This window comes from Diuraphis noxia, unplaced genomic scaffold (assembly GCF_037042655.1).
Source record: "Diuraphis noxia isolate RWA-SAM2 unplaced genomic scaffold, SU_Dnox_SAM2 contig0004, whole genome shotgun sequence".
Taxonomy (NCBI): domain Eukaryota; kingdom Metazoa; phylum Arthropoda; class Insecta; order Hemiptera; family Aphididae; genus Diuraphis; species Diuraphis noxia.
In genome coordinates this window covers 71273277-71295746 of record NW_028301714.1, presented here as the reverse complement: position 1 = coordinate 71295746, position 22470 = coordinate 71273277, and the positions used below count along the sequence as shown (strand labels likewise).

At 27.5% G+C, this 22470-nt stretch overlaps 1 protein-coding gene across 13 annotated transcripts in view; it reads left to right on the top strand.

Annotated features, from left to right (window-relative positions):
- Window positions 1-22470, top strand: part of kek2 (leucine-rich repeat, immunoglobulin-like domain-containing kekkon 2 protein) — a 325751-nt gene that overhangs the window by 76196 nt on the left and 227085 nt on the right. For 9 of the 13 annotated variants that reach the window (XR_016191396.1, XM_089225645.1, XM_089225635.1 and 6 more), the window contains one exon: window positions 12715-12732. The exons of 3 other annotated variants lie outside the window; for them this stretch is intronic. The gene's annotated coding sequence lies outside the window, so the exon portion shown is untranslated. Of the gene's footprint in view, window positions 1-12714; window positions 12837-22470 lie in introns of all 13 variants that reach the window. One more of the 13 variants, XM_089225641.1, reaches the window with a different exon arrangement.

The following is a 22470-nucleotide window of genomic DNA, read 5'->3' as shown; positions in this document are numbered from 1 at the left end:
AATAAATAAAAGTCTACGATAATAATATATCAACGACCGTTAGTCGTAACTGCAGTGTACAGGCAATAAGCCAATAAAAATCAACAACACATAATAATAATATCAACAATCGCAATTGTGTACTGGTAAAGTGATAACTGATAAGTAACAAATGGATGGAAACGGCGAGGATTAAGCATAAAAATTTTATTTAGAAACCTAGAAAATAACACGTATATCAAAACAACATTTGATTGACTAGCTACCTATCTGAGGATACGCCTAGTTGTACTATAATAACGACGTACCTATATGGTACAACGTAGTGCGAATTCAGTTAAGCCTCAGTAAAGGTGGGTCGCAATCCCGTTATGGCCGAGAAGTGGATTGCGTAAAATCCACAATGCATATTAATATATTCCTTCCTCCGTTCTCATAAGAGTCGTAGAAAAAGTCACTTAGTGCCTTTTAATAGAAATCCTTCGATTACTTTCCATTTCATTTTTAAATCGTTTTATATTGAAGACCACCTCTCTCTCATAAACTATTTATATGGCTGAATACTGCACGTTTAATAAATCCATTACCGTATGGAATTGAAAATCGTAAATTTCACTTATATAATATATTAAATATATTATACTGAGAGATAGAGAGGGAGAGAAATTATATTATAATGTATATACTCTCTTTAGCTATCGTAAAATTCACATTAAATTTCCAATAATTGTAATTGTAATACTTCCGGTTAAGTCAACAACAGACTTCAAATGCTTCGGTTTGGATCAAATATTCTACACACAGCAGTTGTTATGTGATTAAATCTTTAATTTTTGTAATCCACCAATTTTCAAAGATGCAGTTACTGCTATAATATTTACACTGTACAAAAAAGAAAACGACTTTTCGTCGCTATGTTAAATTTATATATTTAAGCTATGCAAATAATCGCATTTGTGTATTACGTGCAGTGCTTAATATTCGACACGATTAAAGATTTACAATAATCTTTATCATTTATTTGAAAAACGATTTTATCGCATATTTACTTCAACAGCGTACTTTGACAACACTATTATACAACTGTCAGTTATTTCATTAATATTAGCGTGGACGTTTTGTTTGGTCAAAATCAAAATTGTTTTTATCGATTTGTCATTCGTGTACCCTTTGAAAAATTAAGATAATATTTTAACCATTTCAAAAATGATCTTCGGAAATATTGTTGATATTATTTTTTTAATATGATACTATATTATTATAGGCATTGTGTAGTATGTGTTACATACACTTCGATGTAATAATTAACAATTAAAAATACATTATTTCCGTGTAATAATTTATTCAGTGTTTCCTCGTCCATAATGTTATGTATTTTTAACTAACGACATGAACCATTATTATCAAAAACGAAGTTGCTACATTTTCATAATTTCTAATACATAGGATTCCAAAACCACTATCCAGATAGTGCACCCTTTCAGCACCTAACCTTACAGCTTGGATCCCTAAACGTATATTAAATCAACCAAAAAACTACCTGAGTTGACAGATGGTTACTTCACTCTCTCTCGTAAAGTACGATTATTTTATTAGTATGACATGGGATCTGTCCCTAAAACTTCACACGGACTTTTTCTTTTACTTTTTTGTTCTATGGTTTTTTATCTATTTTAAATATTATTTGAGAATTTTCACATGGTAAAATAATAAATCTGCTGATAAAAAACTATATATAACCAATAGCATAGAGAATGACACAATATGACATTTTTAATAATAACATATTATGAAACAATACTGATAATGAAAAGTAAACGACACCATAAAACAATGATTATTATTGATATCGATATGGTACTATATTGTTATCTATTATATCAACCGATGAAGTATTCGAGACATATTAATAATATGACCTATTGCGATTTACGGCTATATGTATAGACAGACGTGTAACATGTTACCTACACCAAACGGATTTCCGGCGAGTACGTATTATATAATATATTATATTATCTGCTATTTAGGTATCTGGTAGGTTTATTATATATGCATATTATTATAACTGGACTCTATGTGCTACAAACTCACATGATACCTTATATATTATAATCTATTTATACAGTATTTCTGAATTTCATCATTAAAATGAAATATAATAATATACTCTCTAAAATGACAAACCAACAACAGATTTTCAAATTCAATAGATTTAATTATTATATTACAGTTAGTAGTATTGTTGTAATTATTCGTAACTGTCAAAATTTGCTGATAACAATCATAAATTAATTAGACAATTAATTAACATTTAAAAAAATAATGTATTATTATCTGCTTGAACTCGTTGATACCTACATCCATTTATTGAAAATTGTGTGATAGTGTACCCGTCGATAACAGATAATATAATTGTTTGATATGGTATAACATTAAACCGGGAACATAACGTAACGTAATTATAATATTATAAAATGAATCTGTAAATGATACCATTACATAATATATTTTCCTTTAAATTTTGTCGTTATTGTAAGTATAGCAATTTAAAACCATTGATGTTTTTTAGAAACAAAATTGGTACACTTCATTCCAAGTATGTTTAAGAAGAGTGATATTTTTGAGACACTTAACAAATCTATGCACACATGCCCGAAAACTATCCGATTCGTATTTTAAGCCAACAACGATCATAGTGGTATCTGGTACACTACGAAATTATCAGCATCGACGTTCGAAAAATTTGGATAGAACAACATTATACATTTCGATGTTTAATTAAAAATTGGGTGTTGTAGAAAAAATATTTGGAAAATTGTTGGTTGATATTAAATACATTCTTCTCAGTTTTGTATTTATGAAATTTCATGTGTTGAAAAATTTTTTTTCCGTTTAAACCAACACATCAAAATCGAATAGTTTTTAAACTCACTATTGTAAACAATGTCTAAGCACAAATGGATTAAAATGAGTAAAAAAAGAAATAAATAGAACTAACCAAATGGAGAAATAAAAGAGTCGTGGTTTTCCTTTCTTTTTTTTTGTGCTTTCGTTTCTAACACAAAATTTTGAAATTTGCGAAAAATTTATATTTATGGTACTTTAAATTCTTCAATCTTTATCAGGCAGGTGTGCTGGCATGCAGGTGGACAGGTGCTATTTCATAATGTAGAAAATATAAAATATATTTTATGTATTATTTTTTATTTTTCATTGAATGTTTAATTTAAAATAGAATTGTTTTTGTGACACTTTTTGAACGATTGCTATTATTTTTACTATTCATTTCGAGACGGGTTATCATTCATGTTTTTATCACAAACGAATCTCGGTGTATTTCACATTTCTCAAGCAAAACTATTACTTATCGGAATTACATGTTTACATTATCGTCTCTTCGTTACAAAATTATTCATCTACAGTTTTGTCGTCATGCACTGACAAAAAAAAAAAAAAAAACGAATTGAATGGTAAAAATATTTTATCAAAATGTTCATTAAAAATCATCAGATTTATACAATTATATTTGAGAATTCTATGGCCCAGACCACTATTCCACCAAAAATGTATGATTTAAGTTGTTTTTTTTTTAGAGGGGCGTTTTACGTGTAATTAATGTTACAGACCAATAATAATCACACCATTAATGTTTTAACGTTACCATACATTTATTTCATCATATTTATGATCTAAATATTTTTTTGCATCACCCAATTCCTGATAAAATTGTACAACATTGAGGTATTACATAAAATAATGAACGAAATTAAGCACGTATACCTTACGATGATGATAATTATATTAATAAATAATAAGGAATAACCATTACGTTCCAATCAAATTGGAATTAAGTTTGGAATTAATTCAACACATCTATCTCAATACAATTTTTAGAAATAGAATAATTTATTTACAAAGAGACGAAAGGAGCCAGGATATGGTCATTTTATCTCAATCGGTATTTGGCTAAATCCAATCATCTTTATGTACAAACCTTTACACGATGTACTTAAATATTTACAAGAAATTCGTTTAAAATTAATGCGATATATTAATCGTTCTAACACACTAATATACATAATACTTTTTATAGAATGCTGTAAGTCTGTGGATTCATTTATTATTAAATCGTCATTTATTTGGAAACGAAAATAATTTAAATATTGTATAATGTCAAAGTGAAATTTACACAACCAACACATTTTAGTATTGTATTATGCGCCCCGATTGCCCCCCCCCCCCCTCGCGCCATCCCTGTGCATATTTGTACTTAACGTAAGTTGGTTCAAATCATCCCAACCCTATTTTCATAATATCGGAATTCATGAATTCAATGGTACGCTTCACATGTTTTTTATTCGCTTTTGAAAGCGTCATATTCATTGAAAAAACTAAACAGCGATCACTTCTCATTGCGAGTGGAGGACGTGAGCAAGCAAGCAACTCTGGACGTAACTACAGTGGATTATGTTAAAACCAGATAATGCGCTTTGAGTTAGAACAAAGGGTTTTCAAATAATGTGTTCCAATTGGGACAACTCTAAACGGTGTAAAATAAATTCCAGAAATATGAGATATTATATATACAGATTGAAAAATAAAGACCTGAAAAATGAAATATCTTTTGTTTTAATAAATATGTTTTTATTTTTATTTTTATGTAAATAATTTATAGATATTTGCGATACACGTTTATTAAATTTTTTATACTGAAAAATTAAAAATTGCCATTGTTCAATAAAATTAAAAAAATAATTTATTACACCAAACATTGGATAGTGAATAGTTTGAAATATGTAATGTTTAAAATTATTAAGTAAAAAAAAATATACGACTTAAAATAGGCGAAGTCACATAAAAAAATTGCGTAAAATAAAATTTAAATACAAATACAAATAATCATATTTTATAGTTCGATTATTAGTTTGATAAAAAGAGTATTGACACAAACAATTATTTCAATTTAGCATAATGATAATATTTTTAGGTTTTGTAAATATAGCTTGTGCTATTGTTATCTAGTGATGAGTGATGACAATATGTACATATTTAGCTTTACTAAGTGCGATAAATGAAACTAATTCTAATTGCTATGGAGTAGTGACAAAATGATCGTGGTGGGTTAATTCTAATCGTTTATTTAAGCATTTAGGTCGTGAAGGCGTCCACAATTTTAGACGTCGTTGGAGAGATGGCCCTATGTTGATTTGATATAGTGCATTGATCGTGACTTCTGAATAGACTTAAAGAACTTATTGACCAATTTTTAAGTAGTCTTGGAGATGTGGAATTTTAAAGGCCTTTATGAATCATTTAGATTCTTACAAACAATTGAATATTTGTTAAAGTTTTGTTTTGAAATAAATGAAGTATTCTTAAGTGAGTAAGTAGAAATTCGCACCAAATAAGACAAGCATATAAATAAACAAACGGTATAGTATTTTCTTGTAAACAAGTAAGGAGCATTTTTTCTTGTAATATTGTTTATTAGTATTGTTATTTATTGGTTATACAATATTAAACAACATACTATTATCTATATTGTATTAAACAGTATGTAGATACTATTGTATTTACCATTTTATAGTAAAATAAATATTTTTAATTTTATATAAAATATATATATATATATATATATATATTTGAAAAAAACAACGGTAACAACTTAATTAGTTTACTTATCATATAATGCAAGTGTTTAACATTTGAAAAATATATTTATAAAATACTACCGTTTGTCAATCATTCATATTCTATTACAAAAATTAAATTTTATATTTACATATAAACATTGGCGTTTTTATCGTAGATATTCTACAATAGTATTATGAATACAAATACCTTATTTGAATTATCACTAATGTTTTGAACTATTTAAAACACTATCTTCCGTACCCGAATTGCGTTATGACATTTTTAGTAAATTATGTATAGGCGCCTTGACTAATTTACCGTGATGGATGGAGAAATAGAAATAATTATAGTTTCAATAATGATGTCAGTTTACCCTTTTCGAGACAGCTGAAAATTTAAATATGGAGGTCACTGATAATTAGCCAATAGTGGTGAGAGAAATATTCTATGAATATTCTGCATAAAATATTGTACGTAAGACTATTGATTTCCTATAAATATATATTTATCTAATATTTCAACGCTGTCTCTTTTCAGTTTATTAAATAATTCATTATTTTTTAAAGATGCATTTTGCACTTTTGTGTTCCAGTCCTAATTTAATTTAATTTCGTAGATTAAAAAAAGTCGTGCGTGTTGTCATAGTACGTGTGGATGAAGTAAAACTTCCTTACAGAGGGTATGAAAAAAATCACTGTGGTCAAATGTTAAGTCTGTGTTGGAAAAATAAAAAAATAAATCTAATTTTATCATGCAACGAAAATACAACTTAATTATTATTTATTACCATAGAACCTTAGGGTCTAAATAGTCGACGGGATTTTTTCCCAAGCATTTGCTGTCTGTTTATATATATAAATATATGTATAGAGATAGATAGTGGTGAACAGTGACGTTTTTCGCAGGCCGGTCAGTTTGTTCAGTTCGCTGACTCCGGCGTATTTACTGCTCTAGGAAGAACACAGTGACCGGCGAACAAAATGCCATCGTCTAATTGGACCCTTAGTGTCAACTGTCGAGTAAGTCTAACCAGTGATGCCTTTTGGTCACAACGGTTTAGTCTATGAATCTGACTTACGTTACCGCACCGAAAAAAGTTGTCTATTTCAAATAACCCGTTAGGGTTTATTACAAAGGGCTCAAGAATTTTTTTTATTTAAAAAATACATAATCTAGGAAACCTAGTGACTAATTAATTTCCATATAACTTCTTAATAATTAAGAATATATGATCATACATTTTAACAATTTTTTTTTGAAGTTTTTGAATTTAGAAGTGAAATTATGATAAAATCGTTGGTATTAAAATTATGTATTTTATTTTTCTGCGACATCAAAAAGGTCTTAAATTATAAATCATTATTCCTATAATGTAAAACAAAATTTTCACCAATTCAAATTTTGAACATCTTAACATCCTAACAACTTATGTTTACAATATTAAAAAAAATTATTAGTTAATTTGTGTTACTTAAAACATTTTTCTAGTAATATAAGTCCGTAATTTTATCTAAAAATGCATCCTATAATCGTTTGTTTAGCGAGAAAATTTGAGATCTATCTTCGGATTATCTTTCGGAATTAAATACATTATAAAAAATCTTTTAGTTTATCACAAACTTGCTTATAATTTTTCCTAAGTAAATTTAATAGAAATCATTCATAAATAAAAAAAAATTGATTTTTCTTTCACATTTTATAGCATAAGATGCGTTTAATATTTATTAAGTTATTAATTATTAAAATATTAAAATTTTAGCTTATTAAATAAATAAAATAAAAAATATTATTTACATTATCTTTAAACTCGGAAGGAGTTTAATGCATTTCAATAGATCTTCAAAATTGTGCTTTAATTTATAACATATATATATTTTTTTTTTTTGTAGATACGACTTCTGTGCAAAAATAAATAAAATATTCAGAAATTATTTTAAATTAAAAATGTATATTAAATGCTGCAATGTGATAAAAGATTATAGCTTCCCTTGACAACATTTTTAAATAACGAGTTTTGGTTTAAAATATATATCTTTTAATTAATATAATTATAGAAAAATATTGCATGATCAAATATTGAAAAATTTTCACGGAGAGACATCAGGATGGTATTGGGTAGAAAAAACAATGATAGTAACGGATCAAACAGAGTATAAGTCGAAAATTTGTTGATGTTTCCATAAAAAATATCAAGAGGCCATCGAAATTGAAATTTTTTTCATATTTTTATTCTGTGATGGTGAAATTTTGCAAAACACATTAAATTACATCACGTATCAATAATACGAAGTAGGAAGTGAAGTAACATTGGAATAATTTTAAGGAATTCAATGCGACAAATGTTTACATATTTGAACGAACATTTAGAAGCGACAAAAGTCATTGAAGAAGGAATAGATTGTTCTTGAATTTTGTACTTTACAGCTGATATTATATTTGAATAGTCAAGAGTTTGACATGATTGATTCGTAAAGTTATTTATTTTAATTTTGATATAATGATTTACTGTATTAATAGTAAGTTCTCACAAATTTGACAACGTTTTTTGTATTTAATTTTATATTTTATTCGAAAAACACCAAATACAATTTAATTTACGATAGTTCCTTTAGCTAAAAACTCTCGCCATGTTAAAAAATTAGCAATCAAGAAATAATTTTTCTTGTATAATCTTCACGATTTAAAAATCTACATTTTTCATTTTTTTTTTTTTTGTTACTATTTCTTATTGACAATTATTATGTACTTTTCTTACCACCTTTTTAAAATACAATAAAAAATGTTAGTCTTAGATTCAAAAGTAAACATTTTTCCGATAAATTTGATGATAAAAATGTCATTTCCTTCAGGTACACAATATAAGAGTAATTAATTAGTTACATTAAAAGCTCATATACAATTGAAATATTTATAACTATATTAAATAACAACCCGTTCAAAATTCAATGCTTGTACTTCATAAAAATTCTTTGAAAATTGAATGTAAGATTAAAAAGAAAATTTTATGAATCGTTCAAAAAAATAAAAGTTTAAAGTGACATAGGTTCAAAAAAGTGAACAGTACAATTAAAAAAGAAAAGAATTCTATATAACGAATAAAATCATATACAAATATAAAAATTTTAATGATTTTTAATATAATGAATATTATATTATAATAAATATGCATAATTTAAAAAAAATACAAAATATCATCATCATTAACAGTATTTTTTTTTTTTTTTTTTTTACCCATAAATTTGAATGTTATCTGAAAACGAACATAAAGCGAACCTAACTATGTTATATTTAGTATAATATCGAGGATATTTTTATACATATTAATATGATAAAAATAGTAGATTTATACAAAAATGAGACCTTAAATACCATGTCAATGAGCACCAAACATAATTATTATATACCTAAAAATTGCAACACATAAAATAACTATCACCATTTGAATAGAAATTCTGTTCATTTTATCATTGGAAACATTAAGCGCTTTGAAAATTGCAGAACGTTTCAAGTCATTAAAATTGAAAATATAATAAAATATATAATAATTACGTTTAAATATTGTTTTTTTCTTATTGATAACAAAAATTGTATACAAATGGACAAATGCCGAAATTATTAACCAATTTTTTGAGCAGGAAAACAATTGTTTAGTATAATAAATGAAATTTGACATTTTAATTCCCCAAAGCGGTAATCGAATACACTTTTTATGTCTGTTTATGTTCTATCTGATGATTTATTTCTTTGAGAATATTAAAAAAGTTTTCATTTATATTCCTGGTCTACAACGTCTGACTGTTAATAACGATTAAGGTTAGTTTTTTTTATATAGTTTACAACTCTTCCGAGTTATACGAAACAAAACAATTATTACAATTTTAGCATACTTTAAGCATTAACATAGTGTCATATAAATCACGGGCTTAATTTTTCTTAAATTTTGAGTAGATGCTATTTTAACTGAAATAAAAATATTTCGTAACCAACAAAATATATGTATTAAATTGTGTTTTATTTGGTTTTTAAGAGCTCATTTTCTTGTTCAAACTCAATTTATTTATTTATTTATTTTTTGGACAATACTCTATGCGACGTTACGTTTTGATTATAAATAATTTTTTTTTTTTTAATTATTATTTCTTATTAGTAGACTTACGATGATTAATTTTTATATTTTTATCTTTATTTATTTATTAATTTTTGGTTTTATTGATCATAAGCCTGACAACTATGGTCTATAACTGTTTGTAGGGGGATGGGGCGGGGGCGGTTGATTTGGACAACACGCACGTTGTATATGATGTGGCAAGAATTTTTCGCTTAAAAATCTGGGTGGTCATCCATCCAGGAACTAGCAACAGCTACTGGTACTTACACTCAGAGAGTTTCCACAATTGAGCGTATGACCACGCCACGTTGTGTTGACTATTATTTTTACATTTACAATTAGATTATTATACGGGATAATCTCCACAATAATTTAAACACAATTTAAAATATCGTTAAACTTGCATGTGGTTCCACGCGTAAAAATAGGTATAATTACTTTATGTGTATAGTCATAAAGCATATTAAAGGTACACTATGAATTTGGCGTTTCACTACTGCTTAATTTGCGTCACAGAGTTTTAGCAATGACAACGATCATAATCAATTACATTATTTATACTGGCATTTACAATAAGCCAAAATAGTCGTTTTAGATAACTAATTAATTTTTAGTAGTTGTACGTTTATAATACTAACGGGCTGAAATATACGCCACATGACGAACGTGTCCTATATTACCACAATATGAAATTTTTATATCACTCAATCGATAACTGTTTCGACAAAATGAGTCTTTTATCCGAGTTTGTAGCGAAATCATATACGTATCGAACACTAGGTATATGGTTCTAATTATTATTTGTACGCACTCACGAGTAGCCGCTGTTTGGTACGTCTGGCGTGTAAAGTCGCAACATTATTATTATTATTATTATTATATTATCACCAGACTGTCATAAGGAACCAGACCATAGCGACCGAATATTGACCTATAAGACATACCTAAACCAATATATATTTTTGTATTTATATACCTACGACAAAGGTGTGGTAATAACGGAGAGAAAATTGATAATCAAATATGTTCCGAAGACGGTGATCATAAATTGAATTTTCTTCAATATTTTTTTTTCTCCTGACTCCACCGGGTTTTCACGTTCTCACCATTACTCATAAAATATCGTAGGTATACGAATATACTTGCGTTTAATCAAAATCGAAGGGCGTAATAATATAATTGTATAACATTTTATGATAAAAAAAATACACATAGGTATTTACATGTATATATATTATATAGGGTGATTCACTTAGCTTGTTTACTTCAATTTTAAATTGTGATCGATGAATAAATTTATTTTGTAATGATTAAATGTTTTTTCCACATATATGAAGACGACAAGTAGTAAAATAAAAGCTACGACGATATTCAGTTTTGAAGATGGTCCTTATAAGCTATATCAAATTTTATTTAGTTATAACTTTAGAAAAGTAAAAATTGAAAATTTCCAGTTTTTTTTCAAAATTTTCAGTAAAAACTTTTTAGTAAAAAAAGGAATTTGTAAAAACAGTTTTGACGAAATATTTATTTTTACTGAGAAAATAATTACTGATGGAAATTATGTTATTTAAGAATATATAAGGATTTCAATAATCATATTTTGGACAACTGCATGACTTTAAAATAAAAACGGAGTTTGCACGTTTTGTGAATCACTCTGTATACATAATTCACTGGCGAAGTACGTTCAACTGTAATAAACTAATAACCATTTAATTTTAACGCGATCGATAAACAGTCCACGGTTCGGTGTTTAATACATTACACGAAAATGTCTTCAAAAGTTAACAAATAGTCTCAAACAAAATGTACAAAAATAATATCTTATGATCATGTTATAAAAACTATCTATGTTACACGAACTTTATGCATTTTGTTACATACAATTATTAAGTTTTGCTTTTTTTTTTTAATATCACAATTTCAGATAAATATTTAATAAAGATCAAATCACATACATAATATTTATATTCCCGTGTAAGCCTGTTACAAAATCATATACATATATTGTGCTATATATCAATAAGTACATAATACTAATATGGTTAAATCAAAATGTTTTAAATTCAAATGATTTTCATTCGACGATTCCATCTCATCGACTGACCTACAGTTCTGCTAATTATTGTGACTGATATAGTGTCATGAAATATTATTGTTATGTGTTAAAACTTTGGCGAATTTGCTATATTGTTATTAATTATCATCTGACGTGAAGTTTACACACAAATAAATTTTATTTTACACTAGGACTAGATTGAACACGTTCGTATTGTAAAAGTGAAATGTAACTTCAGCAATGAACTACGAGCATAGTAGAAATTTCAAAGTTTAAGTACACTTCTGTCATTTCACGTGGCATGCTACGAAACTTGGAGTAAACTATATTATATCAGGGTATTGTGATTAATAATTGAAGTTCTGCTCTATTTGGTCTCACACAAATACAATGCGATAATACTATGATGCTAGATTTTATCTAATTTCATAGCTGACATGGCATATAATTTATAATTAAAATAACAATAGTACTCTTAGCTGCATCAGTATGCAATAGTTATCGTGCCATAAGATTTCTGTCTGACATTGAATAATCTACTAAATATGACACAATATATTATAGTTAGGTACCTGTAGTATAAACTCATTCACATGTTTTTCTGGCAATTTTGTACATAACTCCGTTCGATATAAATCACAATCAGCGTTTATCGCCTTTCAACACACGTCTTTAGTAAGATTATAATATTATTAATATATAAACGCATTTTCACATAATTACAATTTGTTTTTTCTCCAAACATTGGTTATAATTAAAACAACGTGAATAATGTGTATAATCAAATTTTAGTTATTATAATTAATCATTTATTATAGTGTGTATGATTCTATAAAGTAATAGTATTTTGGTAACAATGTCTTTAGTAAAATATGTTCCATATTTTACAAGAAAAAAAAATTTATTTTTATATTTTTTTGTTTTTCAGGAAATCGATTTACGAAAGGTTTGTCAATTGCTTTATACAACATGATTAAAATATGATGAAATATTTACAATTGAAAACAAAATATAAGCCTATTACGCCTTTATAATATTATACTACGTTTGGTAAGTAATTCAAACGATATGTACAATGCTACAAAATTATTAGAAACTGTTGCTAAAACAAATTAATATTGTCGACAGTTATTGTTATTAAAATAAAATATATTGTGTAACTATGTTTAAATTTCTGCAAGATTCCATGAGAAAAAAAAATCTTGCAATATATATTAAAATAGATTGACAATGACTGAAACGCGTTGTGATGTAGATAAAGCTTATGAGTTTTTTATTACGAAAATAATACACTCAAACAATAATACTTAAATAAATATTTTGTTGTTCGGGATTGGGATTTTATCTCCAACAGTCGGTCGTCGTTTTAAAGTTATTTCAAACGTTACCATATGCGTATGACGCATGCGTAGTAAGGAATTATTTACTTCTATCGAACATTTGTCGTGTTCGGTAGGTAAATATAATATAATATATTATATTACTCAACGAGTGAGACGTTGAAAACGTTTGTTTGTAACGAATGTGGAGTTAATGTAAGCCTCTTTATAATGATACACCTGTTTGTAGTAATAGTGTACTCATAAACCACCCAACTTTAATATTATGATACCGAAAACAAGCTCGTTTAATCGAATTCGCCACAAACCGCTTTCTATGTAGGTATGTTATCAAAGAGCTCGACAACAGACATATTATATTGCAGTTTAATTCGATTTATGTCTCGGATACAGCTGAATACTGCGCACACAAACAACTCCGATTGTGACGAGCACTTTTTTACGCCAGAGAGTCGAATCCCACATTACACGATCGTCACAATACGATATTGTTCACATAATTTATCACACTATTGTTATAGTATAGTTAATTATTATGTTTTTATTTTTTTGGTAAAAAATTATGGCGACGTGGAATTCATGATATTTCAAAGGTACCCAAAGCTATATATCCCGGGACGTTGAGATTTTTTATTTTTTTTTATTTTGTTAAAGTGGTGGGAACTATGGAAACTCCATTACCGCCCACCCCCGTCCTATTGCGCGAACGTACCTATACATATATAACTACGTAGGTATATAGTATATGTACAGCGTGCACTAAAGAAAATTCCGAACACCGTGGGGCACACTGCCGCCAACGCCGTCTCGTGATAATTTATCGGCGACGGAATTCTAAGGAAGTACCTACCTTTACTGAACTAAACGCGTTTCATCTCGAGCATCTCGAGTATGGGTACCCTGCACTGCGAACGCGTTTTTCGTTATATTGTTATTATATTCGTACGCATGGAGGTATCTTCTCAATATTTTTTTCACTATTCGAAAATAAATCTTTGGTTCTATCATTTTTGATGTTGGTATTTTTTTTTTTTTTTTTTTTTGTCAACGGCGTTTTTGTGATCATAACTATCGCTCCCACAAGGGATCGTATTAAGACAATTCCGTTTTATTTTCGACTTATACTGAAGACTATGGATTTGTGGAAGCAGGGTGTGGTAGAAAAAAAAACAAATAAACCTAACCGCGATAGAGTTCCTTTGTGTTTAACGATAATGCATCGCACCACAAAAACGCACAGAAAAAGTGCCATCGTGGGAAATAAATTATTTTCTAATAATTTAGTTTCTCGATGGCCGCGAACGGAGACGATTCCTCTTAGGCTGTATACGAATATCCATGCATGCCGCTCTGCTGACGGTTTAATTTATATATTATATTATTTATTATTATTGCGAGTGCGCGCGTATGCGTGGGTTTGTGTGTATGTACAAGAAGCAAATTTTTGATTTTAAGTTACATGGCGAACCTCAGGCTCTAATTTTTGTTGCGGAGGAGTGTCAAAAATAATCGATTCTACTATGTACAAAACAACCTACAAAATTTTTTAATTCTATGAGTGTGTGTGCTTTGAAAATTCACAATTGTATTATTTTTTTCGTCCACGTAGAAGAAACAATACTAGGTTTTGGGTTATCTGGTGTTTGGGTATGTGTATATTTTTTATATTAGTGAGGGGAGGCAATAATAACAATAATTTGTAATAACTAATAATTATTATTAAAAATATCCCACGTTTATACTTTAAAACGAAACTTTACAATTCATTTAATGTATGCAATTCACTCGTTTTTCGTGTTGAAATGAAAACTTATTTATTTTTATTTTTTATAAAACGGATTAAATGTAAAAAAAGAAGTATTAATAGTTTGGATATTATAATATAAACAAGTTAGAAAAGCTCACTCTATACGAGTATGCTAATTCGCGGTTTCTAAACGTAGTAATAAGCTACTATAATTAGTATAATTTCATGTACATGTTAAAAATTATTTGGAAACCTTTATTTGGATTTGTCACCTACCAATGATTTCAATTTTCGCAAGTGTGAATCTATATAAAATTCTCAAATATTTTTTTAATATACTATCTGAAATTTATATTAGCCAGTGATTTGAATAAAACAGTTCAACAGTTGTAAAATCTTAACACAAACAATCGTCATGTACAGTAACTACTTCACACGCTATAAATAAATAACTTAATATCAACGACCGTTACAATTGTATCTAACAAATGGACGGACGGACACAACGAGAATATAAGATGTTCTAATATCGTACGCTTAGATCGTACCTAACCCTAAACTGATGGTAGGTACAGCTTTAATCGCAAAAAGGCGTGTTCTACTATTATTTCGAACTTATAAATAAATACCATCCATTTACAAACTACTTCTAAACGGAATATGTGAACAAATGTATTCATCTGGTTAAGGACGTTTTAAACTGATATATATGTGCTATACATAATTGGAAAATAAATCTTTAAACTATATAAAAAAAAAAATTAAAAAACTAAAATTTATATCATTAAAAACTTTATGAATTTGATCTCAACTTTTAAATCCTAAAAGTAATTAAAAAATCTTTTAAGACAATTTAAAATTTTTATTTATTAATTCAAATAAAAAATTGCTAAAATGTTCTTTAACTTTAACACTAATTTATTTTAAATTTTGTCAAAAACCAATTATGTGATTAAGATCTAGCCATAAATTAAATGTGTTTTTCTTTTAAATATTTAAGTTAATTTTTCAAAGTACTAGTTACAGGGACATTAAAATTATCAGCATTGATTAAATATAGTTCTTATCTAATAAACTGCATAACATTTTTGACATTTTTTAACAGGCTAGAAAAGTAAATGAAACCTATCATTGATGGTTAATGAAATAGGATTTTACGTTATATTAAGTAAAATTAAATGTGTTATCGTTTCATCACGGCTGCAGTATATTTTTTTTATCAAAAAATAAAATTACCTTCAAATATAATGCTTCTGACAGAAAATAAAATAGTTATAATTTAAAAAAATTACCGAATGTAAAACTTTAATCACACATCATATTTTGACACGATGTTCAGATAAATAATTTAATTTCTAAAGGTAAAAATTGTTTTTAAACTGTCTAGTTTATACCAAATAACTGGTGGATAATTTTTTTATGGAAGTGAATAAAAAATATGTTTGATGCTGATAAAATTAGTTTCCTATATTTTCATAACCATTTCATATCAGTTTAATATACATTGGAATTATTTCAAATAAAAAATTTACAAAGAAAAAACAACATAATTTATTACTTATTACGCGTTTACTTATTTGATTGATATGTTTAAGTATAATAACTCAACGAATATAATAATTTCAGTTTTCAGTAGAATTTTAGTATTTTTTTAAACAAACAAGATAACTTTTTTATAATATTATTAACACATGGCTATATTATATTGATCAGACTTATAATGAATAAAAAAGTATTTTTATAGTATTTTTTTTTTAATTTTTTTTTTTTATCAAAGCTATTTACAACGGCAACGTTTTATTATGTTAAAAATTAATATACTTTTATAAGACGTTGTTAAAATATTGATACACTCTAAAATATTTCCGGGCCTTGGCTGAAATACGATTTTTTTTCGATTTTTGTGTAGCTACTGCAACGGTCGCTTACCTATATAATATTAAGTGTAATAAAAACAAAAACGATTCACATTCGCAATGTGGAGCCGTTACCAAGTTATCAGTACTCTGAAACACGTATTCGTTGGTATTGTACTGGACAATGAAAATTTCATGATTAGTTTGGTACCTAATGTATATACTATATAAAGATGCACCGAACCCAAACGATGTATTTGCGTGGACGTTATAAGAAGGTTTCTTGGCAAAATGAATTGCCAGCATTTTCCCACACAAACACAGTAAATAGTAATATGATAGATATAATAGAACAGGCGAGTTTTTGAAATTGCATGCCTCACTAATTCCACAATAATAGTTTGAAACTGAAAATATCTTAGGTACCTGTGAAATCTTGACCTCATTTTAAAACTCGATTTTAACATCCAAGCACGCAATAAATATTAATCATTGGTTTTTGTTATTTTATTACATGAAATACAATATAATGTACTTAATAAGTACAAACACTAAAATTCCAGTGAATTAGTAAGTTTTATGTATTTTTAAAAGTATATTAAATATTTTTGTTAACATTTAAGTCCAAAACTGTATTATACATTTCTCCAAGAATGCATACAAACGTATGCATGTCTATTTTGTAGTTTGTACAATGTAGACTCTCTTTCTCTCTAGATGAAGTTAATTTAATATGTCTATGAATAATATATTATTATTATATTTGTGCATTTAAAGGTTTATTTTTCTATGATAGACGAACGTGAAATCTGACCACTAGGAAATTCAACTTATTCATAGTATTTTCTCGCCGTCGAAACACGCTCGTGGATTTCACGTCAAGTGTGTACATTTTTCGTTTTCATTTTTAAACGAAACATTGCAGATCGTAATATTGTTATATAGGTAAATGCGTGTTACTTTATTGTTATTATTATTATTATTATTACTATTATTATGTAGCTTGTATATTATGTGTTTTTGTACGAAAGTGCGTTTAGAGCGCTTATCGTGGATTTCCATCGTATTGTTTTGGTATGTGGTATGAAATCTATTTATTTTAAGCCTTTCAATATTATTCTTAGCCTTTGCAACGATAACACTAAAGGTTATCATTCGATTGAATGTATGCCAATGTGATACATTGGTACAAAATAGAAGCTATGTATATATATTTATATAAATGGTGCTGAAAATATTTTACGACTTCTTCGTGGTGATAGGATATTGAATTGTTGAACGTACTCAGGTGTATGAAAGTTTATCATACTTGTACTGCATAACTTCTGGTATACCTATTTTGAAACAACTTTCATATAAGTTATACATTTTAAATATTATGAAAGTTATGCATTTTTATTTAGCTACGTCGAAATTGTCTGAAAAATTATTCTCCGAATAATTTTCAAAAAACACAGGGTTTCACATATTTTAGGAAAATGATACTCACTAAGTGATACAATAAATCCCAAGAATTTGATAATATAGTTTCTGAATGCATTTAAAAATTCAAAAAAACACAATCTTAATAAATTCAATATTAAATTAAAAATAGGGTAAACATACTTGGTGAATTACTCTGTGGATATTAATCTCAAATATATTAATACTAAATTTCAAGATTATATTTTTTTTATTAAAATAGTTTAAATTTTTATTTGTACATACTAAAATGTCATAGTGTATGAAATGAAATATAGAAAGTTTAATTATTACACTAAATTTTTATTAATGGATGGTGTGAACTATTTCAAAACTTTATAATTCTTTTCGCCAGGTTAATTTCCAAAAATGTTTAATAACTCTTTTTCAAACAATTGAAAATTCAATTAATTTACCAGTACATAGATACAGATATTATAGTGTAGATAACAATCACTTAACAATTTAACATGTTATCGTTCGATTATTTTTAAAACGATAAATATAATTGATGTATTTACGTCATAGATTATATTAGTTTGTATTATTACTACTATCGATTGACGTACAACATAAACATATGTAAATTTAACATCGATAGCGATTTATTTTAGAACTTAAATTGACATTTGAGAAAAAACACATTATATTTATAACGACTGTTCAAATACATTTTGATTAACTCAATGCCTAAAGTAAAAAAGATAATTCAAATAGAAAAAAAATGTTAATGTCGCTGATTTACATAAGTTTAAAAAAAGATCTCTGTTTTGTTTAAAATTTTTAGTGAAGAAAAATATCAGTTGAATGAAAATGTTTGTATAGCATTAAACTAAAAATATCCATTCTACACTACGCATCGGATTAACATGAAATTTGCATAAGTGCATTATTCTTTTACTCCTTTAGCTTTAATTTATCCATACATTATTCGACAGCTGTGGTGTCAGTAGACGGTTCTAAAGAATTGCAATACCTACATATTCAAATTAAAAATATTGGTTGATACTTAAGCACAATTTATACATTTCATATGAAATTCTGGCCTAGAGTATACTAGAGTAATTATTTTAACGTGAAATACATCATAATTCATCATATAAAAATAAACTTTAATATTATAATTTTCTTTATCCGACGTTATTTTAAAACAAGCAATGATTTTCAGTGAATCAAAAGTCATTTTTCATAATCATTAAGACAAATATACCAAAAAAATGTTTAAATATTCGTTATCAGTTAATAACGAGGTAGACAAATGTAGGTAATTCATTAAAAATGTAATTATTGTGTATGGTCACGTAGTAAGGCCTGTTAAAAATATGTGTGTCATTACGTAAAATGTATTTAACAAAATAATAAATTATGTTTTAAACATTATTTGAGTATAATTACTGAATAGATAGCATAGGTAATGTAAAATTAATGTACTTATTTACATTTTTATTCTTATCAATAATTTTATTGAGCTTAGCGTGATAAGTAATTGAAAAATAGCCGAATACACTTATATTCCTATTAACTCTGTTAATTTATTACTAAACTGAACCTATATTTAAACATTTTAAGCTGTATACATCAGAAACAAAAACAATAATTTAAATAAATTCGAAGAAGACAAAATGTAATATTATTCAAAACCTATTTAATGCCAATTTTTTAGTAACGTTAATTTTACTAACAGTCAATTAAATGAAGTATACTTGAGTATGATTTTTTTTTGTGATATGTGTTATTAAATATATTTGACATAAATATTTTTAATTCTTGTTTTCCTTTATTTTTAAGTGAAATATAAATATTAGCCCATTATACATTTATGTACCTAATACATTTTTAGGATAAATCAGTTTCAACTAAAACTGCATAGAAATAACATTGTTGGATTAAACATTATCAGGGCTTTATGAATTGCACCAACATTGTTCTAATTACATAAAACACCTGTAATATAGCATAAATTAAACTCGGGTACCTACTATCGATGTTGCATTGTTTAATAAATAATTAAAATAGTAATAGAATTGATTAATATAGGGATAGGTATTTGCTGTCCGAACATTTGTTCCAAGACATTAGTTTATGTAAATAAATATTATAATATTAAAATTTATGCAATATTATTTACGTCCATATTTCAGTATCATAGACTATGGTACGGTAACTCGGCGCGGCGTTCTGGTTAGGCATTTTCGGTGCACTTCTATCTTCGTTTTGTGGTAGAAATTTGAATACTAAGATAATGTTCGCATGGTATTGTGTTTAATCATTTCAAGGTATATTTTAACAATTGATGTAAGTATGATTTTCCAGGATTTCAAAAGCATACTCATAATTGTTTGTTAATATATCATTGTATGATGAACTAAGTGTACGTATTAGCAGTGATGCAACTAGTTTAATATAATATTTTTACATTTTATAAAGTTGATGAATTAAAAAATATACTGGCGACAACTATATTTCAGGCCACTGAGAATAAAATTAATAGGAACGCATTTTTTTTTTTTTTTTTTTTTACTCCAACAATATTGAAATTAAAATTAGGATTTATATAAATAAAATATATTTGTTCTTAATACAGTTTTATGGAAATGTTTATACGGACACGGTGGTAACTATAACCATATTTTTACACAATATTACCATCAAACCATGTTAATAATAGCTATTAAAAGCTTCTAATTCAAAATATATGAAATTCCAAGGTGCGCTATGGAGATAATTTAATTATTTTCTTAACGATCCTGTTTTCAAACGTCATAAATTTGAGTTAAATTATATAACGAAAAGAATTTTAATTATACCACAACACACGTAACCAACTGTTTTCAAATGTTAATATCGCTAAATAATTTAAACAAACTTTGATATACTCTTTAATATTTTAATTACAAGTACCTATGTAAAAAAAAAAAAAACGACTTGAATAAATAATCAAAGAATTATGTTTAAAAATATGTATTTATAAATATCGTATAATGATATAACAGTATTAAGTTAAATGCCATTTATTCAACTATAATAATTATAAGCATAACTTTTAATATAAATGGAGAAAATATGCACTGGAAAAAAATAAGTGACAAAAATTAAAATCATAATATTTACGTCGCCAGCTGCTCAAATTCTCAAATCCATTACAACTTTGCTATGATGAATATTAAAAATTATTTTCCGAGTGAAATTTCTAAATTATGTTCATAAAACAACGACAAATATTTTTATTAAGTAATTTACTTTATGGAATGCCACGTGCGTCTTAAATGCGTTCTAAACTTTGTATTGTCTTACTAAACAGTCGTTTGTCTTTGTCAGTTAATTTGTATTTGATTTGTTTTTAAGCTGTCGTCGTATTTTTTTACGTCTTATTATTTTGGAGTGCAAAGTCAAAAATTATATAGGTATACCTAATTATACAATTGTTACAGTTATCGTTGTTATTAATAATATTATGTCAACGAATTAAGTGGGGAGCAGTAGACGAATAATGAAATTCGTCTCTCTACTCAGGCTAAGTGGACGCCGGTGGACGGGGTTGTGAACTTCTTCCGGTATGAATCGCTTCCGGATCTCGTACTTACCTGAGATATGGATTGCGCACATAATAACAAAAGTGCTAGACGTGAGGGCGCCGTCATCGTAGTAATCGGGGTGCATAATAATACATGCAAATAAAAAATTATGCACTTTACAATGTTCGTGTCCCAATCGATTGCACGCACACACTGCGCGACATAATACTTTGTCGTTTAAAACGGACTTCCACGCGTGAGTTTAAGTGCTAATGTACGCGTATACAAAACATACATACATAAAAAATGTATGCCCCGGCACAGTCGTTTCGTGACCATAAGTATAAACGACTATAATATTATTATTATATATTCGGGACGGCCGATAATGTCCGTTCCTTTCCTCTCAGCTGCATAGTCCCCTCTGCCCTTCACCCTGTTCTCACTCACAGACCACTCTTTATCCTTTTCCGCGTCTCGATCGAGATTCTCTACCCCCCTCCCTGCACCACTCGTTTGCAGGGTCGCTGAACGCACGGGGAGCGCGTGTGGCCGAACAAATTGCACTGGAGCCTGTTTTTTAGTACTGCAATACTTACCATATATTATTATGAACTCCACCCGCACGCGCGTTTGCATGTGTGGGCGAGTAATGTGCGAGAGCCCGTCAAAGCGTGCGTGCACACAATAAGCGCGTTTAATAATATTCGGTAATGGGTGCCGATTAACCGCAGCTAAAAGACCAGAAAACAAAGGACTCTTCTC